This window comes from Megascapheus bottae, unplaced genomic scaffold, assembly GCF_031878675.1.
Source record: "Megascapheus bottae isolate mThoBot1 unplaced genomic scaffold, mThoBot2.hap1 HAP1_SCAFFOLD_62, whole genome shotgun sequence".
Classification (NCBI taxonomy): Eukaryota; Metazoa; Chordata; class Mammalia; order Rodentia; family Geomyidae; genus Megascapheus; species Megascapheus bottae.
Genome location: NW_028327533.1, coordinates 397,860 through 403,734, shown reverse-complemented (window position 1 = coordinate 403,734; position 5,875 = coordinate 397,860).

Here is a 5,875-nt window from a genome sequence, read left to right as displayed (position 1 = left end):
TTTTGTTGCGACATATTGTTGCAGGTTTTCCCTGGAATGGAATGTATGTATTGTTCCCTCAGTTATGAATGAGAGCTTAGCTGGGTACAGCATTCTTGGTTGGTAGTTTATTGATTCAAGGGCATTACATATATGCTTCCAGTCACTTCTTGCTTGCATGGTCTCTGGTGAGAAATCTGGGGTTATTCTGATTGGTTTGCCTTTACAGGTTACTGATCCCTTTTCCCTGGCTGCCTTTAGGATCTTTTCTTTGGTTTCTATTGATCCAGTTAGGATTACGATGTGGCGGTGAGATGTTCTTTTCTGGTCAGGCCTGTTTATGGTTCTAAAAGCTTCTTGTATCTGGATGGGCTTGCCCTTCTGGATATTTGGGAAATTCTCTGAGATGATTGCCTGAAGTATATTTCCAATACCATTGACCTCTTTCTCCACGCCCTCCTCAATATCAGTTAGCCTTAAATTAGGCTTCCTAATTGTATCTTGGACCTCCTGAAGCGCTCTCTCATTTTTCATAGATTTGGATTGACTCATTTTCTGTTCTTTCTCTATAATAACTAAATTATCTTCAGCCCCAGAAATTCTCTCCTCTGCATTGTCTAACCTGCTATCAAAGCTATCTACTTTATTTTTCATCTCCCTTGCTTCTAATTGCTCATTTTTGAGGCCTCACATCTCTTCTTTTATTTAATGTATGGATTTCTTTAGCTCCTTGATTTCCATTTGAGTGGTTAGCTCAGTAGCTTTATTTTCTTTGGATATTTGCTGGAGTTCAGTCACTTTTTTATTTGTGGATTCTATGAATTCATCCATCTTTCTTCGAAAAATCTTTATTATTGCCTCCTTTATAGCTTCTTCTTTTTCACTTATCACCTTGTTTATGGTATCCTCTTGTTTAGCTATGGCTTCCTCCCTTATCTTTATATTTTCACATTTTTCATTAATGATGTTTATCAATTGCATTTGTGTAGCACTTGGACCACTCTCCTCTAGGTTGGCAGTGACTGTTCCATTCGTTGTTTACATTGGGTGGGGGATGTTGTTTCTTGATTTGACATTTTCCTTGAGTTTCTTGTTCTGCCCATTTGAAAATGGGAGCAAGATATAACCAACCTAGACCTTTGTAGCTGGCAGACACTAGATGTTCACAAATTTTGATTGGTTTTATCACTCTTTCTTTTTGTCCACTTACAGACCAGTCTAATACAACCACTGGTAAACGATTTATACCCAAAAGAATAAGCCTCTCCATCCAATCTCTATTGTCTTTAAGTCCCTCTGAGCCTAGAGAATAATTAAACACCTAGATATACAGTATTGCTCAACAGCCATCAAGTGTAGATCCGTGCAGTATAAGGGTTGAATGAAGAACAGAGCTCCAGAGATAGAAAAATAGAATGAGAGAGGTCAGGGGAGGTACAAGAGGATTAACGTAGGAGTGTAAGAATATTGTAGTAATGAAGAAAAGGTATAATGTAAGGATAACTGACCTAAGTTGGTAAGTAGGTAGCATATTTGAGTACAAATTTTGGAAAGTATTAGAATAAAACTTATGTGTTGCTACACGACTAGATCTTAGCCCAACTAGTGGCCTCACAGTGGACCATGGGATGGATCTGCGAGCTTCCGTTTGAGCGCGGTTGGCAGACGTTTTCCTGTGCTGCTTCCAGGGGCGGCCCGTAGCCAAGGGTCTGGAGATTGAGAGTTCCCAGGGGCTCTCAGCAGGACCAGCAGGAGGCCCCTCTGTTCCCAGGGGCGGGGCCCAGCTGAGGACATGGGCTCCAAGGGCGGAGCCACGCCTTTTTGATTCTCAGAAGTGGAGCATGGCTGCTGTTTGGCCCTTCAGATCCCTGCTGTTTCCACTGCTTTATGAGAGTCTGTGACTCTGGGGGGCCCCTTGTTGCTCTCTTGTTCAGGATTCCCAGCTGGAGGATGTCCCGCTCAAGAATTGAGGGGGGAGCCGGGAGTTTAGCCTAGTGGTTAAATTGCTTGGCTAGCATGCATGACGACCCGGGTTCGATTCCTCGGTACCACATACGTAGAAAAAAGCCGGAAGTGGTGCTGAGGCTCAAGTGGTAGAGCTCTAGTCTTGAGAAAGTCCAAGGACATTGCTCAGGCCCTGAGCTCAAGCCCAGGACTGGCAAAAAAAAAAAAAACAATTGAGGGGGGGCAGATGCTGGCTTCTATTTTCCCGCTTCCCCTACCCGCTGTTGTGAGGCAGGGTCCCAGCGCCCTCCACTCTCCAGATCCAGTGGCCTGGGAGAGGAGCCTGGTGGGCGGGTGGGAGCTGGGACAGCTCCGCCTCCCCTGGTGGGGTGCTGAGTCTTAGGGTCCACCTGCTTCTCAGTCTCCAGTCAGAGGGCTGGGGGTTTAGCCTGTTGGGCTTGTGGGAGTTGGGACAGCCCCGCCTCCTTGGTGGGGTGCTGGGTCTTAGTTAGCCCGCCTGTCATTCTCCAGTCAATGGCCTGAGGGAGGGGGCTGTTGAGGGAAGGGACAGGATTCTAAATTCCTTGCCCCCTGCTCCCACCACTCTTTCTCGGGCGCGGTATTGGGGTCTGAGTTAAGTTCTATTGCTTGGCACCGCTCTGCTTTCCTGATGTGTCTGGGGACGCGTTGTATTACTCACGCCTCTGCGTCCCTCTTCAGGTGATCCATGGTGGTGGGGAGTCTTTCGCTCCCCTCGGGTCTCTGCTGATGTCTGTGTTCTGCATCTGGGTTCCGCTGCTTACTGTCCTGGTTCCGCGTCTTGGTTCTGCGGCTTCCGCCGTTCGCTGGCTCGGTTCTATGCTGGTTTCTGCAGTAGTTGGGCTCCCAGCCTGGCGCCCTCTATTGTAGCTTCTTTTCGCGGCTTGGAGCCAGAGCCGGCCGCTGCTTTTCGGGGATTGGAGCTGGTGGAGGGAGGTGGGGATGGGGTCCTCGCATTCGGAATTCTTTGAGAAAGTTGGATGTAAGCTTTACCTGGATTTCTTTTCTGGTTCGAGCCCTTCTCCTTTGCTTTTTGAGTTTGTTGTTGTGGATTTCTTAAGGTAGTTGGCTTGTGGGGCTCCCTGGTTCTCTCTTTTTGTGAGAGAGAGCTAGGCAATGTCCCTATTGTCTCTGTGCCATATTCCTTCCCTGTGCCCTCTTTTTTTTTTGTAAGGTGTCTTCACAAGATTTTTTTTCTCTAATTTCTGTCTTCATTTTCTGTTTCCTGCTCACTAGTTTTCTTCATTTCTATTTTGTTTGCATCTGTTTTTCTCTGTGTCTTTTTATTTTACCCAGTCCTTCTTCCTTCCATATGTCTCTCACTTTTTTTCTTTTGTTAAAATGATCTGTCTGGGAGCTACTCCTCCTTCCTGCTTTCCTAATCAATTTGGCTTTGTTGACGTAACCTTTCTAATTGATAATTTTCTTTTTCTTTTTTTTTTCGATTGTGAGACTTTAACTCTAGGCCTGGATTCTGTCCATGAGCTCTTCATCTCAAGACTGCAACCCTAACCCTTGAGCCACAGAGCCATTTCTGTTTTTCTAAGTGTTTAGTTGGAGATGATAGTCTCATGGACTTCAGTGCCTGGGTTAGATTGGGGCTGGCTTTCCACCTTTTGAACCAGTTTTGAACTGAGATCCTCAAATCTCAGCCTCCAGATTATCTAGGATGACAGGAGTGAGCCATCATACCCTGCAAATTGATACTTTTCTTATCCACAATGTAGGAAGATTGTTGTTAACTGTAACCCTAGACAATTCTACAAGATTGCAGTGCCAAATAAAATTGGAAAAATACAAAGACATAAACAGAGAGAGACATGGGGACATGGAGGAGGGGAGGCCAGGTCTCCCAAGGCTCATTGGCACTTGAGTACACAAAAGCAAGTGTATTTGCTCAAGTACACACAGGGAAGGTTACCATGGACACATGTAAAAAATAAAGCATCGGTATTAATACTACAATCAGAGCCAAAAATGTTTGGGAGAGACACTTGTTCACTTATTTTTTTGAGTCTGTAAACTAGAGCCCAGAGAAAGTCCAGATGTGAACTTCATCTTACCAAGCCTTAAAGGCCAATAGCAGTGCCATGAGTGTGGCCTAGTGGTAGAGTGCTTGCCTAGTATGTGAGAAGACCCAGGTTCAATTCCTCAGGACCACATACATAGAGAAAGCCATAGTTGCCAAGTGCAGTGGCTCACACTTGTAATCCTAGCTACTCAGGAGGCTGAGATCTGAGGATCACGGTTCAAAGGCAGCATGAGCACTAAAGACTGTTAGGCTCTTATCTCCAATCAATCAATAGAAAATGGGAAGTGGCTCTGTGGCTCAAGGGATAGGGCAGTAGCCTTGAGTTGAAGAGCTCAGGGACAGCACCCAGGCCCAGAGTTCAATCCCCAACACCCACAAAAACAGAAAAAGAAAAAGACAGAAGTGCTGCTCTGGCTCATGTGGTTGAATGCCTGCCTTGAGGAATGCCCAAGAACAGTGCTCAGGCCTTGAGTTCAAGACCAAGGACTGGAAAAATAAAAAAAAGTCAACAGCATGCAAGGTTCAGTTCCCAGCCTTTTTAGCACTAAGGAAGGGAAGAGGGTTGAGAAGGGTCTCTTAATCCTATCCAGAGTTGTCTGTTGTAACCCTTCCTTAGCCAGCTCTCAGAGTGTTGTCAGGGTGGAGTTCCAATCTCTCAGAATTTTTTAACTTCAGCTCAAATTCGGGGCTCCCTACAAGAAATTTTATTTATTTATTTATTTTGCATGTCCTGGGCTTGAACTCAGGGCCTGAGCAGTGTTCTTGGGTTTTCTTAAGGCTAGAGCTCTACCACTTCAGCCACAGCACCACTTCCAGCTTTTTCTATGCATGTGGTACCAAGGAGTCGAGCCCAGGATTTCATGCATGCTAAGCAAGCACACTCCTGATTGTATTGACTTTATGTGGTCTAACCTCATTTGATGTGATACTGTAGTTTTGTTTTTTGGGTTTTTTTGGTCAGTACATTTGAATATTCTCATCCACTGCCAGTGTAAGTTAGAAGCTGGTATTGATACTAAATAATACAGTGAGTAGAATTTTTATATTTGAAATATCACTGGTGGCAAAATCTAACAGACATTTGCTTAGTAATTGCTTTTAATTTCTCAGGAAGTTCAGTACAAGCTAACATGTGTGGCATATATCAACTAGGAGAAATGATTCATAAAAATATGACTCATTTGAACAGGAGTCGGTGAAAAGATACAAAATCTAAAAGCAGGATATACATATTATAATAATTTGTATCCTTTGTCCATCTGTGTTTGTTATTAATTCCATTTGTAGTGTACAATTCTAGGTAAAATCTTTTAAAATGTTTCCAAACAATTTGTTATTTCAACAGGAAAAGAGATTATACACCATTTATATCCCTGATGAAGTTCACAAAATCTAGATTTTTCCGTATTTTTTTGTTTTTGTTTTTGTTTTGTTGGGACATGGAGCTTGAACTCAGCCTGGGCATTACTCTTGAGCTCCTCAGCTCAAGGCTACCACCTTACCCAGAAGCCAAGCCCCACTTCCCTTTTTCTAAAGGTTAATTAGAGAAAGGATTGTCAGGTCTTTTTGTGCCAGGATGGCTTTAAACCTTGATTCTCCGATCTAAGTCTCCTGAGTAGCTAGGATTATAGAAATGAGCCACCACGCACACCTGGTCAAGCTTCCTTGTTTTTTTTGTTGTTTTTTTTTTAGCCGTCCTTTGTCTTGAACTCGGTCTGAGCAATGTCCTTCAGCTTTCCTCAAGCCTAGTGATCTACTACTTGAGCCACAGCACCACTTCTTACTTTCTCTATGTATGTTGTACCGAGGAATTGAACCCTAGTCTTCATACAAGCACTCTACCACTATGCCAAACTCCCAGCCCCTCCACATTCCTTTTGA